Source organism: Sciurus vulgaris (assembly GCF_902686455.1).
Source record: "Sciurus vulgaris genome assembly, chromosome: 8".
Classification (NCBI taxonomy): Eukaryota; Metazoa; Chordata; class Mammalia; order Rodentia; family Sciuridae; genus Sciurus; species Sciurus vulgaris.
In genome coordinates this window covers 98,545,619-98,571,727 of record NC_136468.1, presented here as the reverse complement: position 1 = coordinate 98,571,727, position 26,109 = coordinate 98,545,619, and the positions used below count along the sequence as shown (strand labels likewise).

Genomic DNA, 26,109 nt, shown 5'->3' with positions numbered 1-26,109 from the left:
CTGGAAAACCATATGCAACAGAATGAAATTAAACCCCTATCTCTCACCCTGCACAAAACTCAACTCAAAATGGATCAAGGACCTTGGAATCAGACCCAGAGACCCTGCATCTTATAGAACAAAAAGTAGGTCCAAACCTTCAACTTGTTGGCTTACGATCAGACTTCCTCAACAGGACTCCCATAGCACAAGAAATAAAAGCAAGAATCAACAACTGGGATAGATTCAAACTAAAAAGCTTTCTCTCAGCAAAAGAAACTATCAACAATGTGAAGACAGAGCCTACAGAGTGGGAGAAAATCTTTGCCACTCATACTTCAGATAGAGCGCTAATTTCCAGAATACATAAAGAACTCGAAAAACTCTACACCAAGAATACAAATAATCCAATCAACAAATGGGCTAAGGAAATGAACAGACACTTCACAGAAGAAGATGTACAAGCAATCAACAGATATATGAAAAAATGTTCAACATCTCTAGTAATAAGAGAAATGCAAATCAAAACTACACTAAGATTCCATCTCACCCCAATTAGAATGGTGATTATCAAGAACACAAGCAACAATAGGTGTTGGCGAGGATGTGGGGAAAAAGGTACACTCATACATTGCTGGTGGGGTTGCAAATTAGTGCAGCCACTCTGGAAAGCAGTATGGAGATTTCTCAGAAAGCTTGGAATGGAACCGCCATTTGACCCAGCTATCCCACTCCTTGGCCTATACCCAAAGGACTTAAAATCAGCATACTACAGAGATACAGCCACATCAATGTTCATAGCTGCTCAATTCACTATAGCCAGATTGTGGAACCAACCCAGATGCCCTTCAGTTGATGAATGGATAAAGAAACTGTGGCATATATATACAATGGAATATTACTCCGCCATGAAGAATGATAAAATTATGGCATTTGCAGGCAAATGGATGAAATTGGAGAATATCATGCTAAGTGAGATAAGCCAATCTCAAAAAACTAAAGGACGAATGATCCTGCTGATAAGCGGATGAGGACATATAATGGGGGGTAGGAGGGGTTAGTGTTAGGGTTAGGGTTAGGGATAAGGAGGGTGGTAAGAATGGAGGAAGGAAGGACTGTATAGAGGAAAAAGAGGGGTGGGAGGGGTGGGGGGGAAGGGAAAAAATAACAGAATGAATCAAACAATATTGCCCTATGTAAATTTATGATTTTTAATTAAAAAAATAAATAATAAAAAAAATAACTGGGCTGGGGAAGATAGCTCAGTCAGTAGAGTGCTTGCCTGCAAGCACAAGGCCCTGGGTTTGATCCCGAGCACTGCAAAAAACAACAACAACAACAAAAAAAAAAAAAAAACTGCAGAGACTTTCTGTCAGTGTTGTGTGTGAGGCAGACAAGTGTGAAAAAAAAATTAAAAAAACAAAAAAATAAAAAAAAATAAAGTGGGACGATAGCAGTATCAGCTGTAGATCACTGTAGGAGTACATAGGTTTATACATGCAAAGTGCTGAGAGCAGCGCCTGGCCCCAGGAAGTGCCAAGCAAGTAAGAATGATGCAGTGCTGGTTCTTGCTATTATTAACTATCCATACTTAGAAGACACGAAGTCGTCATCAGCAAGTGCTTCTTGGACCTCAATGTGTCCCTGATGCTATGCTCTGTACTTGTTTGCAGTGTTGGGTTGAAGATATGCTTTCTGTCTGGGAACTTACTTTCATGGATATGGACCTGTGCAAAGAACTGCAGAATAGAATGGAAATGAGATACAAGGAATATTGCATTAGAAAAAAAAAAAAATGGTATGACTATAACAAGCCATTTTTACTGGTAGAATTTTAAAATTGATTGATAAAATTATTTTGTAGCTTTCAAAAAAAAAAAAAAAACTGAAAAACTAAATGAACCCTAACTTACACCATATAAAAATTATTTAAGATAGATCATTGATCTAAACATAAAAATTAAAAATCAAAAGCTTTTAGAAGAATATACCAGATGCTACTTTAACAACTTCTGTAGGTATAGATTTCCTAAAGACACAAAAAGCCATGACTGTTTAAAATTTTTTTTTTGTGCATGTGTGTGTGTAGTTGTCTTGAAAGAGCTCCCAATGGCTTGTCTGGGACAAATTGAATATAAAAATGAATAAGAACAGCAATGTTAGAATTTATGTTGGAAAACAAAAATACCTCAAGACAGTGTGGTCACATTGTAAAAATTGAGAGGGGTAGGAAGAGTTCTCCTTTAGAGGAGTAAAGGTAAAAAAATGTAGAAAGAAATAAAATTAGAAAAACAAACAATTTGTGGTTTCCAGTATAGTGACCAATTCAGGCAAACATCAACATATAATTACTTAAAAATTGTTGGGGAATATGATATTCATAGTCTCAAAATATTACTTCTTGAATTATTTAACTTCATTGGGAATAATATACCTTTATAGTGGAGAGATCTGGCAGACAACACCTGAACCAAGTAACTGAACAGAATCACCAATGTAAAATATGGCATATGTCTTTAATTGTGTTGTAATAAATACATAACATCAATTATGATATGTTCCAGCCAGAAATGTTTAACTTGAATTTAGTTTAAGAAACAATCACACAAACATGGTATACAGGACATTCAGAAATGCAACTATACTGAACTCCAGAGAATTCAACATAGTGAAAAATTTTTTAAAAAAGGTTGTGATGTGAATACTCGTCAACCTAAAAGGGCATAAAGAGACAAACATCAGATGCATCTTAAATTAAAACCAAAAGACTACAAAAGACAGTTGAGGAATTGATTATAGTTTTGTACTAGTTATATGAAGAATGCCCTTATTCTTAAGAGATGCATGCTGAAGTATAACTGAGTGGTAAACGTCATGACGTATGTGACTTAATTCTGATTAATTCATAAAAACGTGAGAACATAAAGATGTTTTGGGATGGAGTTGTTTTATTAATAAGTAGTGTGTGTGTATATGTACATACAGACATGATAAATATAATTGAACACAATATTTGTAGTATACATATACACATGTAACTTAATGTCTATACTGCAAAGAAAGTAAATATGAATTTTTGCTGCAAAAAAAAATCATTAACTTGTTGTAAGTATGTGCTAACTTTAGGAATACAGTGAGAAACTGGAACCATCCTTAAAAATCTCTTACGTCAGGTTGGGGATATAGCTCAGTTGGTAAAGTGCTTGCCTCACATGCACAAGGCCCTGGGTTCAGTCCTCAGCACCAAAAAAAACAAACAAACAAACAAACAAACAAAAAAATCTCTTAAGTCATTCTATAAAGAGAATGTATGTGAATTCTGTACACATATCTTTGTAAAAACATTCTTATGCACATGACAATTTTCAATGCACTGATAAACTAAAAGGAAGAGCAATATAATATTTCTGGCTATTCAAATCATTTAGCCCTTACTACAACTATAAAATTACCAACATAAATGGAGAACGGTTGACTTTTAAAGTGCTTATGATGGCAGATAGGAGACATTCTGTTTCAATTTTGAGCCAGTGTCACTTAAATACCTAATAATCTTAATTCCTGTTAACAGACTTAGAAGGAAAGAGTGGAGTCATGTCACACAATGATTTGGGGTCTATGGTTTGCTAAGGTCTTTAGTGAAAATGTACATAAATTGTCACTTAACTATGAGTATTTAAAAGCCATATTTCTCCTAATGTGTTCCCTACATTAAAACTCAAGACTCTCCCCAGGCAGATTTTTTATAAGCATTACCTATGAAGCTCAGGTATACCAGGGGTTACTTGTTGCATGTAGCTGACTTTGAATATTGGAGCTACATTTCAATCACATTTCTTTCTGGTCCTCCCTTGCTTTTCTTTAAGAAGTTAGTCTATCTCTATGATAATATCTCTCTGTATTGTTTCCCTGGATTTCTTCTTAATGTTTGCTATCTAGGCCTCATATTTTCCAGCAGCACTTTATATTCCTTCAGGATACAATTAATGCTTTTATTTTATCCTGATAGAAGTGCTCTTTGCTGCTTTGTGTTCTGCCCTCATCTCTGCTCCAAACACACATACACACAATAAAGACTGCCCATGAAAATTCTGTCATTTTCTGTAGTTTTCTCATTCAAAACTTCTGTAACATCAGCAGATGAAAGTAACCATGTGTACATGAACAGAATTTAACCTTTTGACAATCTGTTTTATGACAGATTGATTTAGAAATTAATGATGACTTAGGAAAATTAAGGAAAAAAAAAAAAAACAAACACAAGTTATGGTGCTTCTAAGTCACTCCCCTGGCAGACACTAATTAATCTTCCAAACCCAAACCTGTTCTTATAGTGACCTGACTTCTAAGTGATCAACTTCCTATAGCAATTTTAAACATATTACTGAACATTTATTTGACATGTAATGCAGGAAGAAATATTAAGATTTAAAGATGGCTGGGTAAATGTTAATCAGTACTTTCATAAATTATGAGACAAACATCAACTCTATATTGAGAAGCTGAATCTGAATGTGTACTACAAGATGTAAGAATTGTAATTGATAATGTCTGAAAAGTGAAAGGCTGCCAAGAACATAAAACATCTACTTCATGTACTCTGTAAGTATATTTGTGCACCAATATTGTTGCTGGTCATTCTCTGAGCTTTGGGAATTCAGTAATTAACCAAACCAAAATAATCTACTATCCTCCCAAAGTTTACCTTTTAGAAATCAGAGATGTTGATAAACAAAGAAATACTGGGAACACAGTAACTATAAACTGGGTACTCAATTTAATCTCATTGAGAAGGTGACATCTGAGCAAAAACTAGATTAGGGGGAAAAAAATCAAGGAAACATCAGGAGGAAGAGCATTGCAGGCAGAGGGAAGACAGGACAAAGGGTCTTGTGACAAAGGATGGAACTGGCCAGTAGGACAGCGTGGCTGAATCGTGTGAGGATGGAAGGGCAACAGGAGATGAAGACAGAGAAGTTAACAAGGGGCTGGGCCTGTGGGACTGTATAAAACACTATAAAGGCTTCTACTCTGAATGAGATGGTTTTCAGTAGAAGAGAAACATGACCAGCTTAAGCTGCAAGAGGCTCTCTGGCTGCTCTGCTGAGAGATGAATAGAAGTAGGAAGATTGGTCAGCAGACTACTTAAATAATTCAGGAGAGAGATGACACACTGCCAGTAGAATAAGGTGATGATAGTGGAATAACCAATTCATTGGTTCTAAAAGAGAGCTCAAAGCATTTGGTGATAGATTGATCATGAGGCATAGAAAAAAAATGAGAACTAAAAATAAGAGAAAGGAATTGCTATTCACTGAAACGGGTGGAGGAGGGGCAATTTTGGGAGAGAATATCCATTCTGTTTATATGAAGTATGTGATATTCAAATGGATGAAATAAACAGATATGAATCCAAAGTTCAGGGGCAGGTCTTGACTAGAGATACATATTTCTGAGTCAACAGTGTGTACACGGAATTTAAAGCCAAAAGATATACTAATAACGAGATTATCACTTCATGCCATAAGAGAAAAAAGCAATAATATTGAAGTATATTTTTATCTGTAAAACAGAAAATAATTATGGGATGGCCCTATATGAGCCCACTAAATGTTCCCATTTTAGTAAACCTCAAAATTTGAATACCAACAAAATATTATACCACATCTAGTCAAAAGGAAGATATATAAGTAATACAAGTGAATGATCATAAAGAGGGAAAGAAATTAAGCGTATACTCTGGACAATAAGTATGCCACAGTGGGAGTACTGTGTAGCCTAGGGAAAGAAGAAGCCACCAGGTAGAAGAAAGACATCTGTCAATATGTATTTGTTCTTCTACAAACAAGTTGGCAAAATGGCAAATGCCACAGAGTAGCCAAAGTCATGTTGGGTAGTACATAAGGCCTGTTAGCTCATCAACCCCACAGGGATCAATCAACAAGTTGGTAACCAATTATCTCCTTAGCACCAGCAAGTCAAAGGGGTGGCATGTTACAGCTGCACCTCATCACTGGTTCAATGAAATTCTTTCAAGATGAGCTCTGAGAAATAAAAACGTTCTTTGATTTGTGTGTCACCTTTTTCAGAAGCAGCTGCCAGTTTGCACAGAGGAAGTGGAACAACATGGTTTCCAATGCTACCTTCCTCCATTTCTACTCTCTCACTCCAATCTGATTCCCCTCCTTGCCAATCTCTGTGGTACTCAGATTGATTTTGTGGTTGTTTCCCTTTATTGTGTCAGTTCTAACTCCTACACTCAAATATTTCCTCCACACTCACCTGGAAATTCCTTGGACTTAATCTTCCAAGTCACAGAAGCTTTTTATAACCCCATTTCCCTTCAGGAGACAAATCAGGTCACTTCTACAAAAAAAAAAAATGGCTGATTTTCTTTTTGCCAACTGCCCATCATTTTCCAGAACTTTTTCTTGTTCCCACAGAACAAAATCTACTTTTAGCTTTCCTAAAACTCATAATAAACCTATTATAAAATATCTGAAGGCTAGCATGCAATTACCACTATCTTTGCCAATTTGAACTCATAAATTCTGTCAGCCCTCAGCAGGTAAGGATTCAAAGGAGCCCTAGTGCTCCTTCTTGCACATATAAATATGATTGTGTAAATACTTTAAGCTTTCTCTTTGAGAATGTGCTGCTTAGTCATATTACTACTGAGATAGATATCACTGCAAGCAACTTCTTTTTTTCTATATTTGCAAAATATTTTTCACATGTCTTTTTCTCAGGACTACACTAAAAGCTCCTAGAGAATGCTTCTATATCCTCAGCACATGAAGAAATACTTGGCTGTGTTAGGCATTTGATTTGTTTGTTAAAGTCATGAGTTCCAAATATCGCTGTATAAAAGTACAGAGTCTGGATACTTGCTATCTATAACTAGACATGATGACTGACGTTTCAACATATTATGTTAAATAAATCAAGACAATCCAATTGCTAAACTTGATGAAATTAATTTAAAATGCCACAAAATTATCTAATCATTTGGGGAAATTAAAATCTTCCAAAATTATCTAAATTACTCATCCCTCTTTCCAATATGTTTTGAACTATTTTGTGCAATAACTTTAATAACACTAAAACTGATACAAATATAATATAAATATGAAAAAAATGTAATAAATCATTACATGAGTGGGAAAATACCTGCCTGAAACAGACAGACATATTATCTACCACATGTAAAACATATGTTAGTCACCCTGTGAGAAAAGTAAGATGGAGAAGACCAGTCCCTATCCTTAAATATCCTTTCCAAAAGAAGTAACACAGCTATATAAATAAGTAGAAAATAGTCTAAGATAATTATAATGTAAAGAAGACTGAATATCATCTTTTGTGACCAGAAAAGGTTTCATGAAAGTTGACCTTAGGGAAAATATATGACTTTGGAAGAAATGAAAAGGTGTTATATTCCAAGGAAGAGGAAGACTAGAGCAAACCAAAAACAGAGGGAAGATCATGAAGCATGTCAGTGAACAGTAAGTTACTATTTTAGTCAGCTTTTTCATGGCTGTGACCAAAAGATCTGACAAAAACAATTTTAGAAAAGGAAAATTTTATGTGGGGGTTCACTGTTTCAGTGGTCTCAATCCACACATGGTTGACTCCATTGCTCTGGGCTGGAGGAGTGAGAACAAAAAGATAGAAGAGTGTGGCAGAGGAAAATGACTCAGACATGGCCACCAGGAAGCAGAAAGAGTGTGCTCCACTCACAGGGACAAAATATAAACCCCAAGGGTATGGCCCCATCAACCCAACTCCTCCAGCCACACCGTATCTACCTGCAGTTACCACCCAGTTAATCCCTATAAGGGGATTAATGTTGAGGTTCTCAAAACTCAATCATCTTACCTCTAAACTTTCTTGTATTTTCTCATACTTGAGCTTGGGAGACACCTAATATCTAAACCGTAACATTTACCTTGAGCCCGAAAGGAGACTCCAGGTGAGAGAAACAGAAAAGTGTAACTGGAAGGCTAGAACAGAAGTGATGGACAGATCATGGAGGTATATGAAAAGCGAGCATGGGACTGTGCTCTTGACTGTGGATGTCAAGGTCAAAAAGAGGACAAGGAAAACACCAAGGTCAGAAAATTTATGGCTTCTAAAAAATTGGCAGAGAGCCTTGTCAGTCAGTGTTAAACGTGGACTCCATGTTTATGGGCTGTCATGAAAATGAGGTACATGAGGTACGACTGTATTTCATTTCTCTAGGATGCAGTCATTCAATTCCATAATCCATGTTTTCTCAGTGTACCCTGAGATATTTATGTCAACCCTTAGACAAGTGGAGGTCATGAAAATAAAAGTTATGAACAGTGCTTTCCAAAGCTGTGAAAAGTCCACAACTTTTAAATTAAGCTGCAAACATTAAAATTTCAAAGTGTGCTGAATGACCAGCTTTAATTACCATGCTTTTTTTTAGGCTTAAAAGAACATAAGATAAACCCTGCTAGTCTAGAAGACCTACCCTTCCATCCTTGTACCCACCTTGTGCTCTCCATACAGAATGGACCTTATTTCCCCCATCCAATGAATACACACATCCTGGACAGTCGAAGTTCTACAAAATCTATACAAAAGACTTCAAAATGATGGTGTGGCCAAATCTTGCCCATATACAGGTGACAGGGTGTGTCTGCTGGCTTGCACAATGTTTTTTAAACACTAAATTGTAACCATGAAAATGAGTTTTTTGTATAAATAAAATCCAGATTTCTAGATTCTCTTGAAAAATAGGCGATTTTGGCAATAGTCTCAGTTTACCAGACAACTCATTTACTGCCAGCCTTGCCTGATCCCTGTCAGTATTTATTTTTCCTTCTGCCTTACCAGGGATCCCTAATATTTAGTAGTCATCTGGAGTGGGCTGTGCTGAGTAAGTATTCATCAAGTACACAGCTTGGTTTCACAGCCCATTACTGCCACTGACTAGTTATACAACTTTGGTCAAGTTACCTAACCTTGCTGTTTTAGTTTCTTCATCTGTAACATGGGGACAATAACACTCTAACTTTGAGAACTGTTGGGGGAGTGAATTAGTTTATATAAAATAGTGGTTCTTAATGGGATGGTAAGAGGAGGGATATAGGACTGTGCCCTCCACCCCCAGAACCCTAGAGCATTTGGCAATAATGAGGACATTTTTAGTTGTTATGACTAGATAAGATGCCACTAGCATCTGGAGGCCAGAGATAGTCCTAAACATTCCACAATGCACAAGACAGCTAACAAAAATAAGAGAAATTTCCAGCTGAAATGTCACTGGTGCTGAGGATGAGAAACCCTGACTCAGTCATTAGAACATCCCTTGGGGTGGAGGGAGCCCTCTGTAACCGTTATCAGTAATGACTAAAGCAACCCCTAGTTGGTGCACCCACCTCACCTGACGAACCTTCTAGCACCTCAAGAGCTCTTGGTATTAACTTTTATAAACTTAACATACCACATGAATAGGAAAGGGTACTTGAAATGACATGGTTTCACATCATGAATTCAATAAGCAATTGGCTAATTTAAAAATAATTATGGAATATATTTTCCTGAAATGAAAAGCAAAAAAGAATACACTATGGTGGACAATCATGCATAATATTTGAAAAGTATATTGTCCTTCAATTTCCATGCACTTAGAAACTTTTTAGAATAAACCCAACAACTATGTATAACCATTAAGATCTAATACAATAAATAAATAAATATTTTTAAAATATATATTACCCTGAAAATACAGGACATAGAAGCCTGTGATTACCACAATTTAGAAGAGAATAGGCCAAATTCTTCCAGGCTCCAGATTCAAAACAATGAGGATGTTCACACTAGTCCCAAGATATTTCTTGGAAAACTCCAACTACAGAGGAAATAAAAAAGAAGGGTTTTAAAATAAAGAGTACTGAACCTAATATTACCCCAATGCCTGTCCAGGAAGACCCTTCAGGTTTAAATAGCTCAGAATTAGGCTTTGGTGAGTGGTCAGGCTTTGATCTTGATACACAAGCAACTCTAGATCCAGGTCAACTCCAAACAAAACAAGGGAAACAATGACAAAGGCCCTAGCTGTGATGATACATCATTTAAAAGGCTGCCAGGAGTTCTGACGCAGAACTTCAGATTCAATGATGACCTGTAACAAGTTCCTGCTGCAAGGAGCCATGAGTACTGACTAGGCTTCTTAGACCAGCACGGCAAGTAGCTAAGGGCCACTGAGTTAATTTCTCTAAGAACCTGTCTTCTCATCCACAATACCGACAACTAGAAATCTCTGTTACTATTTCCCAATCCTATTAACATAGAGTTCACTGATTTTATTCATTTATTTTTTAACAATGTGCCCTCACCATTTGCAGCCCAAAGATCTGAGTTCCTCTCAAGGGACCTCTTGTCAGCTGTAGAAGTCAGACCCTTAACTGAAACAGGAAAGAGGTTCTGGAATCAAAACAAGAAAAGCCTAATAGGGCTTTTCTTAAAGAGTACTAAATGGGTAAATAAAATTAGAGGGTTCTAGGATCTGCAAAAAACACTGCATTAATTTCACAGATTGCAGTTCTTTAGGCTAAAGTCAACAAAGATCGGAAGATCCATGTCTAGCATTGGACATTACCAGATAATGTAAACCATGTTGTAAAGAAAAACTCCCAAAAGTTCTGTAAAAATAAAAGACTTCCACTAGAGAAATGCAGGAAATATTTTCTTTCTTGTAAGTCTGGCCTTTGAGTGGACTGAGAGGTATACGTAGAACTTTGACCAGGTGGAGTTATCCATCCAAAGGGCATTACAAGCAGAACATAAATTATGGCACTAAAGCTAAAAAGCTAAGTAGAGGCCAGGAGTCCAGTTTAGGGTGCTGGTTTCACTTGGATGTAAAGTACTAAAATGTGGGATCAAATCACAACAGTCTGGATTACTTGAACTTGGACATCAGTTGCATGAACAATCTTAAGGGACAGAGATACTCCCTCCAAACATCCAGTTTTGCTATTTTAGCTTAAAGAGCAAAAGCTCTCTTTTACCTAAATTTAAATATCTTCCAACATTTAATAAATAATATTTATTTATTTAATAAAAAGACAATTTAATAAAAAGACATTTAATAAAAAGACAATGTCCATTAAGATTGGTCAAAAAGTCATCCAGAAAGCAAATTAATTTGTTAGTCTATTACTATTTATCTCATATATTCCAATCATAATTATTAAAGTAAGTAAACCTTAGAAATGTTATTTTTAAATTTTAGAAGCACAGTCAACCACTTCTCACCCATATATTTTACAAGCTGATTTCTACTTTTTAAAAATATATTGCTAAAAAAGAGAAATTACATCACTGAGCTGACCCAAAGACTTCCTTAATTATAAGAAGAAACTCCAGTTGCCACCAGAAACTCTGAGCCACCAAACTCTAGGCAGTATTCTCACACTTCTAAACATAAGGTTAAAGCTGGGAAAATAGTAACAAAATTTAAATTCCCTGTAAAACATTTCTGAAATTACAACTTTTGTTTTAAAAAGTCATTTTTAAATCATTCTCTTCTAACAAAAACCAAGGATTCATCCAGGGAGTTTACACCTACTCATTGCTCAGAAAAGGGAAGAAAAACAAAGCAAAGGATTATTTTAGTTCAAGAAAAAGCACTGTTTCATCTTTTTAAAAATTACCTCTTATGAGTTTATGGACAGTACATTCTAGATTTTAAAATACTATATTTTTATATATACAGAAACACTGTGTGATAGTCAAGAAGGGAATGGAGAAGGAAAAAAAAAACATTGGGCTGGAAATCAGCAAGGTTAAATTTTGGCATCAGTTTGGACACTGTGTTTTGTTCTGGAATCACTGAATTTCTATGGGCCTCCACGGCTCCACCTCCAAACTAAGGGTCAAATCACATGATCTCTAAAATGCCACAATATGAAACAAAGTTTAAATCATAGAGATCTGCAGTTTGATATTATACATTCAGAGAAGCAGGGGGTGAAGCAGAAGGCAGTAAGACTTCAGAGTAAGGCTAATGAGCTCTATTAGTAACCAGCTGAGTGGCCCTAAGTGTAAGCTTCCTTTACTCTTGAAAAGGTCTAATATTTACCTTTGCAAGATATTGGAAGAATCAGAATGTATGCAATGTACTTGGCACATTGTAGACATTAAAAAAGCAGACAAAGCATCCCTGGTCAGTAATATCTACTTAAACAGTTAATGTAGTTTCCGAGACCTTGGCTTGGATAGAGCAAGGACTGACTGCCAGTGCTTACCTAATAGAAAGCAGGTAAAGATAATAATGAAGTTTCATGGTTAGGAGGTAAAAGTAAGAGATGAAGATAAGCAAAGGCTTTTGAGTCCTATACATAACAACAATAAAAACGAAAACAACTACGTGGGCTATACTGCTGGGTGAAGAAAGACATGTTTTTCATTAAAAAGACTCCTGGAAGAAAAAAAAATTACACACATACACACACACAATATGCAATAATACATAGTATATTATGCAATATATATTACATATTATATATATCACAACTCTGTAACCAAAATAAAGCAGAAAGTTAGTTAGAACCTATGAGTGCCTCTAAACAAAACAAGGAGGACTCTGCAATATATAAATCATCTTTCCTTAACTCCTGTCTGCAATTCCCACAGGAGATACAGATGATGCAGCTCCTGCCCACCACTACAGTGTCCCCTTTCTATCATTGTCCCCCAACATCACTCTCCCCCAAGTTTGCTCCAGCCATACTGGCTTCCCTTCATCCTTGGAACATGCCAAACTTATTCTTCCTTTAGTCTCTTTGCAATTTACTGGAAATTTCCAGATCTCCTCATGGCTGACTCACTCTACACACTCAGGTCTCACCCAAACCATCAGCTCTTCAGGGAAATCTCCCCCTGTCACCACAGGTAAATTTGCCCACACACCCCAGTACATCAGAGTTCCTTCCCCTGTAATATCTTTTATAACACTGATTACTACCTAAAGTCATTTTTTTGGTTTGCGTGTACATTACATCTCCATTAAAAGAAAATTGTCTTTGAGGGGAGAAACCTTATCTAAAATGTTCATTACTTAATACCCAACACTAAAACAATGAGTAGCCCAGACATTCATCAGATGAAATCACCCCAAAATTCAAAATGACAATAATCACCTTTCCTTCTATGAAAATACATAGTCCTCAGAAGTCATAAAGTTCATTTCTTTAATTTTTCTACAATGCAAAAATGCAACCTTAAAAGGTCCATGTTAGAGACAGTAAGATCTTAAGGAGAATAAATGTTTCCTGAAAATACAAAATATTACACATTTTGTATACATTATATTCTGCATATTGTACATTATACATTTTCATTTCATGAACATTAATTACCCATTACCTTATTATTAGAATCCATAAATAAAGAACAGATACGGCAAGTTGTTTTGTTTCATCAAATCCTGCTTCTAGATACAGAGATATAGATGGGCAAATGGGAATTACCTTTCAGAACGCTTCCAAACAAAGAAATCTCATATAACACACCGAAGTAACTCCAGTATATTTAGAAATGAGACCTGTTACTTTGCGACCTTACTAAATGTATCCAAACTATTTATGAATCAAGAGATTTATTCAAGTAATTCTGTGAAAGAGAAGATAAATGAATGGTGAACAACTGCCGTATTAAGAGAATGGTAAGAAAAAATGCCATAATGTTAACTTATGCTTGAACTAAGAGGGAAAAAAAATCCTTCTAACCCTAAACCAAAAGAAAGCATGCTGATATTTCAAAACAACTGCAAGACAAGTGGCCAAAGCAGTGAACTGAAACCATCTCCAGAACAATCATGACTCAGACTTCAATCTTTATTTTGTTTTGCTTTGAACATGGCCTTTTTTTGATGAATACAAGAAGCCCATAAACGACTGAGTCTGGATAAACCCACGCTTCACCCCTAGTCATCACCATTTATCATTCTTCAGGGTCCATGGCCCAATATGGGGCTGGACCCCACCGGGCTCTGGTTGGGGCCCGCAATGTGGAGAAATGGAGACCTCACTACCCGAATCCGTTCCTAAATCCCTGCCCAATCCCTGGGAACGGTGGGGCTTGTAAATCTGCAACTTCACTTTTGCATCCATTATAAACACATGCCTTGCCCCTCCTCCTTCCCGGGGGATCTCTCAGGGTTCCGTAAACAGAAGGGGGCAGCAGGGTTACGGCCTTCGTACGCTGGTCTCTCCAGAAACCCAGTTAGGTAGCTTGACCTCGGGGACTCAGTTTTCCAACCTGTCAAACAGGGTGACGAGAAACCCAGCCTACCTCATCGGGTGGTTCCGGGCCGGCCGCCCCAGCCCGGCCCGGAGACTGTGGCTCAGTGGTGGCGCCCTCCAGGGATCTCCGGGGCGGCGGGGTGGGGCCCGGCGGGGCGGGACCAGGCACCCAGCCCAGCAGGCAAAGCGCAGCCCACCGCCCGCAGCCAGCCGCCCCAGGACCTCCTCGAGTACCCGGCCCGTGACGTCAACACGCTGACGTTTACGCACAGAGGCAGCATCTCGCGCCAGGGTCCAAAGACCCGGCTGAGAGCTGGGCGAGCTCTAGAGGAACCATTCAATTGGACAGAAGATATGTCAGTCATCTTCTGACCAGTAAGCGACGCGGGCAGGCGAGAGATGGGGAGCTGGAGTGACCAGAGTAATGGGTGGGAATCTGGAACTCTGACTTTGAAAGCCTTGAGCTGGTTGGGCTTTACCGCAATTTGTATTATATCGTTTTAACAAGCGTCTTCTTCCTGTTTTAGCTACTATACCTTTACCACTTTTCTTCAGTCACTTGGTAGGGATATAGCCCCCGGTTCGTGGAAAATAACCACAGGAATGGATTTCAGGTACTCTGGGCACCTCCCATTTCTCTCTCTGGTTTGGAAACATAAGGAGTTCCGTTTCTATGCTAGAACTCCTCAAATATCACCTCCGCTTTGAATTGTAAAGTCCGCCAGACCTATTTAGGAGACAGTTTCTCTATGCGTCTATTACATAACTAACATCTCTTAGTAGTAGTTAGATCTAGTTATATTTGTGGTTTTTTTTCCTACGAGATTGGGCATCACTTATTGTTTTATTTAAACTAACTTTTCCCCCCAGTAGATGCTACAGTTACGTCGTTCAGATTTTTACACGTATAAAGGGTAAACAGTGAATATTCTTCACATCGCAGTTCCTCGGGTTCTCGGTTGCCACTCGGAATCACCGGTATTGCTAATTATTTTGATATTCTTCCAAAGTCATTCTAAGTGCTATTGTTTATAAAATAATTTTAAATTTTTAAAATTATAAAATAAATTATAATTAAATAATTTATTATTTAAAAGTAAATTATAATTTAAAGTTATAAAATAAATTATATAATTATAAAATAAAAATTTATAATTTTTAAATTATAAAATAATTATAAGTAAAATAATATTAATGCAAAAATCTTCTAACATTACGAATTAGGGAATATCCTTTTCAGGTACTAATTACAAACCAATTCCTTAGATGATAGCTCCTAGTTCTTTTGTAGAAGTTTTGGTTTTTTTTACACTCAACATTGAGATCTTTCCATGTTTATATATAAATCTATCTGACTTTTTAAAAAATGCTCTGGGGCAGGGGATGTGGCTTGGTAGTAAAGCAGTTGCCTAGCATGTGCAAAGCCGTGGATTCAAGCCCAAGCACTGCAAAAATTGATTGATTGATTGACATGCTACTTCTCAGAACTAATATATGTACAATTCAGTTTACATTTCCCCACTCTCAGACAGTGGTTTGTTTCATTTTATTATTACTACTAGAAGTAATAACTTACTTAAACATGTGTAGGTAGGTGCCTTTTGGTAATTTCTTGTACTTATGTCAAGTATTCTCTAGGTGAAGACACCAAGTGCATCACAGAATTTGCACATTTTGAATCCTAGTAATAGAGTTCCCCAATTTGCTCCACTAAATAATTGTTCAGTTGCTCCCCTAAGTAGTTTTTACAGTGTATATCCCACGCCTTAACATTCCTTTCCCTGCCTCCTCACCAAAACTGATAAAAATGCAGTTAAGTTTTTAGAAATTGGTATGAAAATTATTTTAAGGATAACACATAGAACAAAGAAGAACAGTAATTTTAAGTGTATGTCTTGGTGACAAAATGAACCAACATGTGTAACCATCTCCCATTCCAATATTTTAAATGTGTATCAGCAATGTAGAAGTTTTTCTTGTGTTCATTCTTACTCATTACACCCCTACACACAAATAGCCACTCTCCTGAATATTACCACCAAAATTAGTTTTGCCTTTTTTTAAAAACGTTTATAAATAGACAAAAATAGTATATACTCTTTTATGGCTCTTTTTGCTTACTATTGTATTTGTAAGATTGATCTATATTAAAGAATGTAGGAGTACTTCATTCATTTTCATTTTTGTATGTAATTCAAGAATTTCTTTATTCTGTTGCTTGACATTAGGTTATTTAAAGTTTGAGGTAACTACAAATGATACTGTTACAAATATTCTTGTGCCTGATTTCTGATGCACATAATTCTAATTTACTTTTGGTACATTCTAGGAGTAGTGTTACTGTGGCAGGGCATATGTATATATATTCAGCAGTAAAAGACACTGCCAAATATTTTTTGATTCCACAAATTTACAGGCCCAGTAGCAATGAATGAAAATCCAGTTGGTTCATATCTGTTTTGATTTTCAGAATTACCACATTATAAAATTCAATGCCCAATATTCAACAACAACAACAAAAAGATTACAAAACAAATAAATAAAAAGTGAAGTATGGCACATTCATAGGAAAAAGAGAAATCAGCAGAAACCATCCCTGGAAAAGTTTAGACATTGGTCTTACTAGTCCAAGAATTAAATCGACTATCATAAGTTCTTTCAAAGACCTAAAGGAAGCCATTAATAACAAAACTGAAATAAACTAGGAAAATGTTATAAACAAAAGGAAAATATCAACAGAGATAGAAATTATCAAAGAAAGCAAATAGAAAATCTCAAACTTAAAAATACAGTAACTAAAGTGAAAAATTCACTAGAAAGTTTCTACAGAAGATTTTAGCATGTCAGAGAAAGAATCCATGAACTCAAAGATAGGAAAATTGGAATTATTCAGTCTCAGTAGGAAAAAAATGCAACAATAAATGAAAATGAACAAAACCTAAGGAAACTATGGGGCATCAACAACAAAAAATATATATTATGGAAGTCCGCAAGGAGAGGCGAGAGGGAGTGGGGAGAGAAAATATTTGAAAAGAAAAATGCCTCCAAATTGTCCAAACTTGACAGAAAAAGAGAAGAGTGATTTAGAGTCAGAAGTGAAAGGGGTACATTGTCACAACCTTATAGAAATAAAAAAAGGATTATAACATAGTACTATAACAATCACATGCTGACAAATTAACCTAAATGAAAAGGAAATTTTTCTAGAAACATACAAATTACCAAAACTGACTCCATAAAAAATAGAAAACATGAACACATGTATAATAAACAAAGACACTGAATCAGTTAAAAAAATTTAAATCTCTTGAAACAGAAAAATATATGACCAAAAGTCTTCACTGTTGAATTCTATGGGGAATTTAAGAATAAACACCAATCCTCACACTCTCCCAAAAAGAAATTGTAGAAGGAAAACTTCTAAATTAATACTCTCAGGCTTGTATTACCCTCATTGCAAAGTCAAAGATACTATGGGAAAAGAAAACTACAAAACAATATTCCTTGTGAATAGATTCAAATTCTTCAACAAAACACCAGCAATTTTAATCTAAGAGCACATTGAATGATTAGACACTGTGATCAAGTGGGATCTGTCCCAGGAATGCAAGGGTGGCTCAACAACAAAAATTACCTGATATAATACATCCTAGTAATAGAATGAGAGAAACACCACCTGATACTCTTGGTTAACACACAGAAAAAAAAAAAAAAATTGACAAAACCCTTTTTTGATAAAAACATTTAGAATATTAGAAATAGAAAGGAAATTATTGAACCTACCTACAACCAACATCACACTCAGAAATGAAATAAAGAAAGCTTTCCCCATAAGATCAGGAACAAGACAAGGATGTCTTCTTTGGCCACCACTTTTTGATTTGTATTAGAAATACTAGTCAGAGCAGTTAGGCAAAGCAAATAAAATACATACAAATTAGAAAGAAAGGAGTAAACTTTCTATTCACAAATAGCATGATCTTATATAAAGTCCCAAAGGGGGGAAAAAACCGAGAATAATTGAATTTAGCAAAGTTGCAGGTAATAGATACACACATTGAACTCATGTGCTTCTGAATCTGAAAAGGAAACTAAGAATACTGTGTAATTTACAAAAACACACCCCCTCCCCCCAAAAAAGTCTCCCAAATACTCAGGAATAAATTTAACAAATGAGTAGAACGATTTCATACTGAAAACCACAAATTATTATGAAAGAAATTTAAATTCTATATAAATAAAATGACTTCCCATGTTCATTGGTTGGAGACATGTACTTAAGATAGCAATGAATTAATTGCTAATTAATTAATTCTCAAAACCATTGTTAATATAAGGATTTCACCAGACTCTTGAGTTCCTATGTAGCAAACTAAAACCTGACTTTGGAGCGCTAGGACTCAGCTAATCAGCCAACAGATCAGACCAGAGAAGGCAAACAATTTACTCTAACCAATCAGGATATTTCTATTCTTTATTTTTTGTTCTATCCATAAATACTTACTGTCCATACTGCAGAGCTCTGGTCTGAATGCTACTCGGTTCATTGAATCATTCTTGCTCAAAAAAACTTTAATTTCTATGAAGTTTTCTTTGAATATCATTTATAGATTCCATACAGTCTCTTAAAATTACAATGGTGTCTTTACAAAAGAGAAATTGCTAGCTGATCCTCAAATTCACGTAGGTTTTTAAGAGAACCCTCATAGTCAAAACAATCTTGAAAAAAGAACAGAATTGGATAATGCGTACTTCCCAGTTTTAAAACTTGCAACAAAACTACAGTAACCAAGGACACATCCTTGTGGCATAAAAAGACAGATCAATGGAATAGAATTAAGAGCCTAAATGTAAACCTTCCAACTATGTCTCGCTGATTTTTGACAAGGACACAAAATGGGGAAAAAATAATCTCTTTAACACACGGTACTGGGACAATTACACACATACATGCAAAATAATGAAATGGGCCCCTATCTCATTCCTTAAACAAAAATTGGCTCAAAATAAGCAAGTAGTCTAAATACGAGCTAATATTATAAAATTATTTGAAGAAAACATAGGAGTTAATCTTTTTTCTTTCTTTGGTACCAGATGTTTAACCACTGAGCCATATCCCCAACCCTTTTTTATATTTTATTTAGAGACAGGGTCTCACTGAATTGCTTCAGTGTCTCACTAAGTTGCTGAGGCTAACTGAATTTTCGATCCTCCTGCTTCAGTCTCCTGAACTGCTGGGATTACAGGTGTGCACCACTGCACCTGGCTAGGAGTTAATTTTCATTCCTTGGATTTGGCAATGAATTCTCAAAACAGTCACAAACACCACCCACAAAATCAGATAACTTGGATTCATCAAAATTAAAAACTTTTGTACATCAAAGAACATAACCAAGAAAGTGAAAAAACAAACTATAGAATGGGAGAAGGTATTTTGCTTTTGAGGATAACCTTGATTGAACAGAAACTACAGGTCTCTGAATATTCTAAGCAGATAAATCACTTGGATTCTGAGAGGATCTGCAATTGGTCATATAATGAAAGGAGGGAGAACACATTTCATTCCACCATTTTCCATGCAGTCCTTTTGTTGTGTATTTATTTGCAACTAAAATGCTTTTAGGAGTTTGTCTGGAACAATCCTTTTTATAGCTTAGTAATTAAACAAATCACTAGACAACATTACAATTGATGTTCTTATGTAAATAAGGTTTAAAACCTGGAATGGCTAGCTTCAAGTTTGAAAGAAAAATACAACATACCCGTCCTAGAGGAGAATGCAATAGTGGATGGCTATTGAGTACCAAAGTATCCATACTATTTAGAGACATGAGTTCTGAGGCAAATGGAGACATTTGAGTCTGATCGAGGTAGATTTGAGTGCTAATTCATTCTTTTTAGTGAATGGAATGTAAATTCTTATAGAACATATTGAAAAGGCAGCTTCAGCTGCAGGAAATTATCTATCAGAAGTAGAAAAGACAAAGTAAAACATGATTTATGAGCCCAGAGCTAATGTTAGAACGCCATAAAACTTTGCCAACCCAAATCATCAGTGAATTTGGTCATTTCCATCCTGTTCTCTCCTTACTTGAGGGATTTGGTTGCATTTTGGTGAAGCCGTTTAGCTCACTGCGGTCTCTCATGTAACTCAGGACCACAACTCCGATGAGAATTCTCTCCTGCTTCACTGAGTGAGTCAAGACAGCCAGGAAGAAGGCACCCTTCTGCCACTGTGACTCACCACGCATGAGACTAAGCTGGTGACCCGGGGAGGGAGCCACTGCATCTCCCTTACATGTGGACCCAGCGTTAACCAATGCTGGTCAAACCACCAATTCCACATGTCAAATTAAGCCTTCTTCTTGCAAAGCTAACAACAAGTCATACAGAGGTCATTGGTCTGTTCTTCCCAGCTATGTTTGTAAAGTTTTCACACAATGTTTACATTGGCAGGAGGGAGCTCCTAAAGATTCTAGTGGCAATGATTGAGGACAGGCCAAAATAATGGCAGAATATCCAGGAAAGCAGTGTTTACCATTATCATGAATTATTTTCAAAGAAAATTATCCACATTGCTTTTTTCACTTATTGGGGATTTTCTTAGTCTTTTTGTAGGCATCTGTAAACTGAGATTCTTGCTGTATTACAAAAAATTTCAAGTAAAACCATTGTTAGTAATTCTTAACTTTTGACGGCACTGTGTTGATATAAAGTTTTTTCCATAAAATTATGGTATCCATAAAGTTGTTTTAAAAATAAATAAATAATGTAAGTAGACAACACTTTAATGCTCAGAATTTGTTTTTGGTGAACTCTTTCATCAGAAGGAGGAAATGATAGTTATTAAAATAATTGTATATTTATAAAATTAGTCTGTTTAAAATTTTACAGATAAAGATTGGACCTGTCTTCCTCCTTCTCTCCCTCCCTTCCTTCCTTCCTTCTCATTTTGCTATTAAAAAAAACAATCATTCTAGAAAACCCAGTTTTGATATCTGATGCTGTTATCAATGCTGGGTTTCAACGATTTCAATGAAAATTTCTGTTTCCCAAGAGATTCACTAATATCTGGCTGTAACAAAGACAGTACTTAGGCATGCCAATTACCTATATGACATAAGCTACCATAGTATATTAATTTTAACTTTTGACTTTAAAAATATCAGATCACTTACATAAATGATGTATGAATGCATGCTCCTTGAAGAGAATTCAAATAATACAGGTGTATAATGAATGCACAGTTAAAATCTCTTTTCAAATGCTCCCTTTCCTAATCGCTCCCAAAAGATGATTATTGCTGACCTTTTAGTGTACAATCTTTTCATTTTTTTTCCATTTTGAATTATGTACTTTAGCATTTGAAACCAGTTCACTGGACAGGTAAAACACATTTGAAAACATCTTTGCTTTCGTTTCTCATTATCTCTTTAGTCATAATCAGTAGAAAATTTCTTTATTGACTACTAGATCAAAAGGAGTCATGTCTTCTGTAAAGTGTCTGTCCAGTTCCTTGACCCATTTATTGATTGGGTTCTTTGTATTTTTGGTGTAAAGTTTGGAAGTTCTTTATAAATTTTGGAGATAAGTGCTCTATCTGAAGTGCGTGTGGAAAAGATTTTCTCCCACTCTGTGGGCTCTCTTTTCACATTATTGATTGTATCCTTTGCTGAGAAAAAGCTTTTTAGTTTGAATCCATCCCATTTATTGATTCTTGCTTTGATTTCTTATGCTTTGGGAGTCTTGTTGAGGAAGTCTGATCCTAAGACAACATGATGAAGATTTGAGCCTACTTTGCCTTCTATTAGGTGCAGGGTCTCTAGTCTAATTCCTTATTCCTTGATCCATTTTGAGTTGAGTTTTGTTCTGGGTGAGAGATAGAGGTTTAATTTCATTTTACTGCATATGGATTTCCAGTTTACACAGCACCATTTGTTGAACAGGCTATCTTTTCTCCATTGTATGTTTTTGACTCCTTTGTCTAGTATGAGGTAGCTGTTTTTATGTGTCTCTGTGTCTGTTCTGTACCATTGGTCTACCTATCCATGTCGTTTTTTTTTTTTTTTTTTTTTTTTTAACTATTGCTCTGTAGTACAGTTTAAGGTCTGGTATTGTGATACCTCCTGCTTCACTTTTCCTGCTCAGGATTGTTTTGACTATTTGAGGTCTCTTGTTCTTCCAGATGAAGTTCATGATTGCTTTCCCTATTTCTATGAGGAATGTCATTGGGGTTTTAATTGGAATTGCATTGAATCTGTATAGCGCCTTTGGTAGAATGGCCATTTTGACAATATTAATTCTGTCTATCCAAGAACAGAAGATATACAGGTGATTAATAAATATATGAAAAAGTGTTCAACATCTCTAGTAATTAGAGAAATGCAAATTTAAAAAACTCTAAGATTTCATCTTACTCCAATGAGAATGACTATTATCAAGAACACAAACAATAATACATGTTGGAGTGGATGTGGGGGAAAAGGCACACTTTTACATTGCTGGTGAAATTGCAAATTGGTGTAGCCACTCTGGAAAGCAGTGTGGAGAATCTTCAGAAAACTTGGAATGGACCCACCATTTGACCCAGTTATCTCACTCCTCAGTTTATACCCAAAGGACTTAAAATTAGCATACTACAGTAACGCAGCCACATCAATGTTTATAGTAGCTCAATTCACAATAACTAGATTGTGGAACCAACCTAGATGTCCTTCAAGAGATGAATGGATGAAGAAACTGTGGTATATATACACAATGGAATATTAAGTCAGCCATAAAGAAGAATAATATGGCATTTGCAGATAAATAGATGGAATTGGAGAATATCATGCTAAGTGAAATAAGCCAATCCCAAAAACCAAAGGCTAAATGTTTTCCCTGATAAGTGGATGATGATATATAATGAGGGTGAGGGGAAGAGGGTGAGAGAAAAATGGAGGAACTTTACATAAAGGGAAATGAGAGGGAAGAGGGAGAGTATGAAAAATAGTGAAATGAGACAGACATCATTACCTTATGTACATTTATGATTACACAAATGGTATGAATCTACATCATGCACAACCATTGAAATGAAAAGATGTACCCCATTTGTGTACAATGAATCAAAATGCAGTGTGTAAAAATAAAAAATAATTTAAAAATTTTAAAAAGTTGTCATGTCTATTGATTCTTCTGCTCATTGCTCGTTAATTCTAAATTTAGTTCACTCTGTGGAAATCATTGGAAAATTCAGTGTCATGAAGTTTTTGCTTATAATTTCCTCTGGAATTTTACAGTTTCAGATCTTACATTTAGTTCTTTAATCTAGCTTTACTCTGTTTTCATACACAGCATATTTGGCTTTAGTATCAGGGTAGCATTAACTTCATGAACGAAGTGTATAAATCTTCCCTCTTCTTCAATATTATGTAAGAATTTAAGGAGTATTGGTGTTAATTCTCCTTTAAGTATATTATAGAATTCTGTAGTGAAGCCCTCTGGTTCTAGAATTTGGGAGAAAGATATTTTTAATTGCTGATTCAATCTTTTTACTGGTTATAGATCTTTTTTTATTTCTTTCAGATTCAATCTTTATAGGTATTATGTTTCTAGGAATTTATCCAATTCTAGGTTATGCAATGAGCTGTTGTATAATATAGTAGTTTCTAATACTCCTTTTTATTTCTTTATAAGTACTTGTAATATTTTCTCTTTTATTTGCTTTCTTTGTCTTGCTAAGGGATTATCAATTTCATTCATTAGTTTTCTGTTACCTATTTCATTTATTTCTTCTCTGATGTTTATTCTTCCTTTTTGATTCAGTTTATTCTTCTTTTCTAGTTTTTGAGGTATAAACTTCAGTTGTTGGTTTGAGATTTATTTTTTTCTTTTTAATGAGAGAATATGAGAGACATCCCTCTGAGTAGTGCTATCTCAGTATCAAACATTTTTGAATGTTATCTTTTCATTTTCATTTTTCCCAAGATACTTTCAAAATTTCCTTCTGATTTCATCTTTGACCTTGATTGTTTAGGGATATGTTGTTTAATTTCTACATATTTGTAAAGTTTCCAGCTTTCCTTTTGCTATTGTTTTCTAATTTCATTCCACTGTGGTTGTAACTGATACATGGTATGATTCAGTCTTTGTAAATTTGTTAAGACTTGTCTTGTGGCCTAACATATGGCTTGTCTCAAAGAATGTTGCATGTGCACTTGAGTAGAATATGTATTCTGCTGCCATTGGGAAAAACATTCCCTATACATCCATTAGGTCTGGTACATTTGCAGTGCTGTTCAAGTCCTCCATTTCCTTATTGACCCTGTGTCAACCTTGTGGTTGTTCTATACACTATTGAAAGCAGAGTATTGAAGTCTCCTATGCTATTGCTGTATTTTCTGTTTCTCCTTTCAATTATGTCAATATTTGCCTCATGTAGTTTGGAACTCTGATCTTAAGTGTACATTTATTTGTGATTGTGATAGCTTTCTGGTGAGTTGACTTTTATTGTTTTAAAATGTCCTTCTTTGTCACTTGGGCAGCTTTTTTACATAGTCTATTTTGTCTAACATAAGTATAGCCACCTCTGATCCCTTGGTTATTATTTGCATGGAATATCCTCTTTTATGCTTTCATTTTCAATATGTATGTATCCTTGAGTCTAGAGAGAGTCTCTGGCAGACAGCACATAGAGGATTTTTTTGTTTGTTTGTTCATTCAAGTACTCAATGTCTTTTCATGGTCCTTATAATTCATTTAAATTTAAAAGAATTACTGAGGGCAAACACTCTGGCCTTTTGTTAACAGTTTTCTCTATTCCTCTGTTACGATTTAAATATGAGGTGTCCCCCAAAAAGCTCATGTGTAAGACAATGCAAAAATGTTCAGAGGTGAAATTATTAGATTATGAGAGCTGTAACCTAAGCAGTGGATTAATCCACTGATAGGATTAATTGAGTGGTAATTTCAGGAAAGTAGGTGTGGCTGGATGAGATGGGTACTGGGGGCATGTCTTTGGGGTTTGTATTTTGTTCCTAGTGAGTGGAGTTCTCTCTACTTCCTGATTGCCTTATTTTGAGCTGCTTTCCTTCTCCCACACTTCTACCATGCTGTACTGCCTCACTTGGGGCCCAGAGCAATGGAAATGGCCATCTATGGACTGAGGCCTCTGAAACCATGAGCCCCAAATAAACTTTTCCTCCTCTAAAATTGCTCTTGTCAGAGAAACAGCCACATCAATGTTCATTGCTGCTCAATCCACCATAGCCAGATTGTTGAACCAACCTAGATGTCCTTCAATTGATGAATGGATAAAGAAACTGTGGCATATATATACAATGGAATATTACTCAGCCATAAAGAATGATAAAATTATGGCATTTGCAGGCAAATGGATGAAATTGTAGAATATCATGCTAAGTGAGATAAGCCAATCTCAAAAAACCAAAGGACAAATGATCTCACTGATAAGCAGATGATGACATATAATGGGGGGTGGGAGGGGTTAGCATTAGGGTTAGGGTTAGGTTTAGGGTTAGGGTTAAGGAGGGGGGCAAGAATGGAGGAAGGAAGGACTGTATAGAGGGAAAAGAGGGGTGGGAGGGGTGGGGGGGAAGGAAAAATAATAACAATGAATCAAACAACATTACCCTATGTATATTTATGATTACACAAATGATATGCCTTGACTCCGTGTACAAACAGAGAAACAACATGTATCCCATTTGTTTGCAATAAAAAATAAAAATAAAAAAATAAAATTGCTCTTGTCAGATCTTTTGGTTACAGTGGCAAAAAAGCTGACTAAAACTGTCTTGTAGCTATTTTGACTTTTTTCCCTCTCTTGCTGCCTTCTTTGTGTTTTGTTGAT

General features: G+C 35.8%; 1 protein-coding gene and 1 long non-coding RNA gene across 3 annotated transcripts in view; one reads left to right on the top strand and one right to left on the bottom strand.

Moving 5' to 3' along the window:
• The window catches only part of STARD3NL (STARD3 N-terminal like), a 46,003-nt gene extending 31,487 nt beyond the window's left edge, over nt 1-14,516 (bottom strand). Inside the window, exons 1-2 of one of the 2 annotated variants that reach the window (XM_079151767.1) lie at nt 14,305-14,516; nt 9,761-9,859 (exon numbers count right to left, since the gene is read on the bottom strand). The gene's annotated coding sequence lies outside the window, so the exon portion shown is untranslated. The remainder of the gene's footprint in view (nt 1-9,760; nt 9,860-14,304) is intronic. The other variant, XM_079151766.1, reaches the window with a different exon arrangement.
• A 126-nt stretch (nt 14,517-14,642) lies between these two features.
• LOC306668115 overlaps nt 14,643-26,109 on the top strand; it is a 79,494-nt gene continuing 68,027 nt past the window's right edge. Inside the window, exon 1 of the long non-coding RNA XR_013765750.1 lies at nt 14,643-14,869. This is a non-coding gene — a long non-coding RNA (uncharacterized lncRNA). The remainder of the gene's footprint in view (nt 14,870-26,109) is intronic.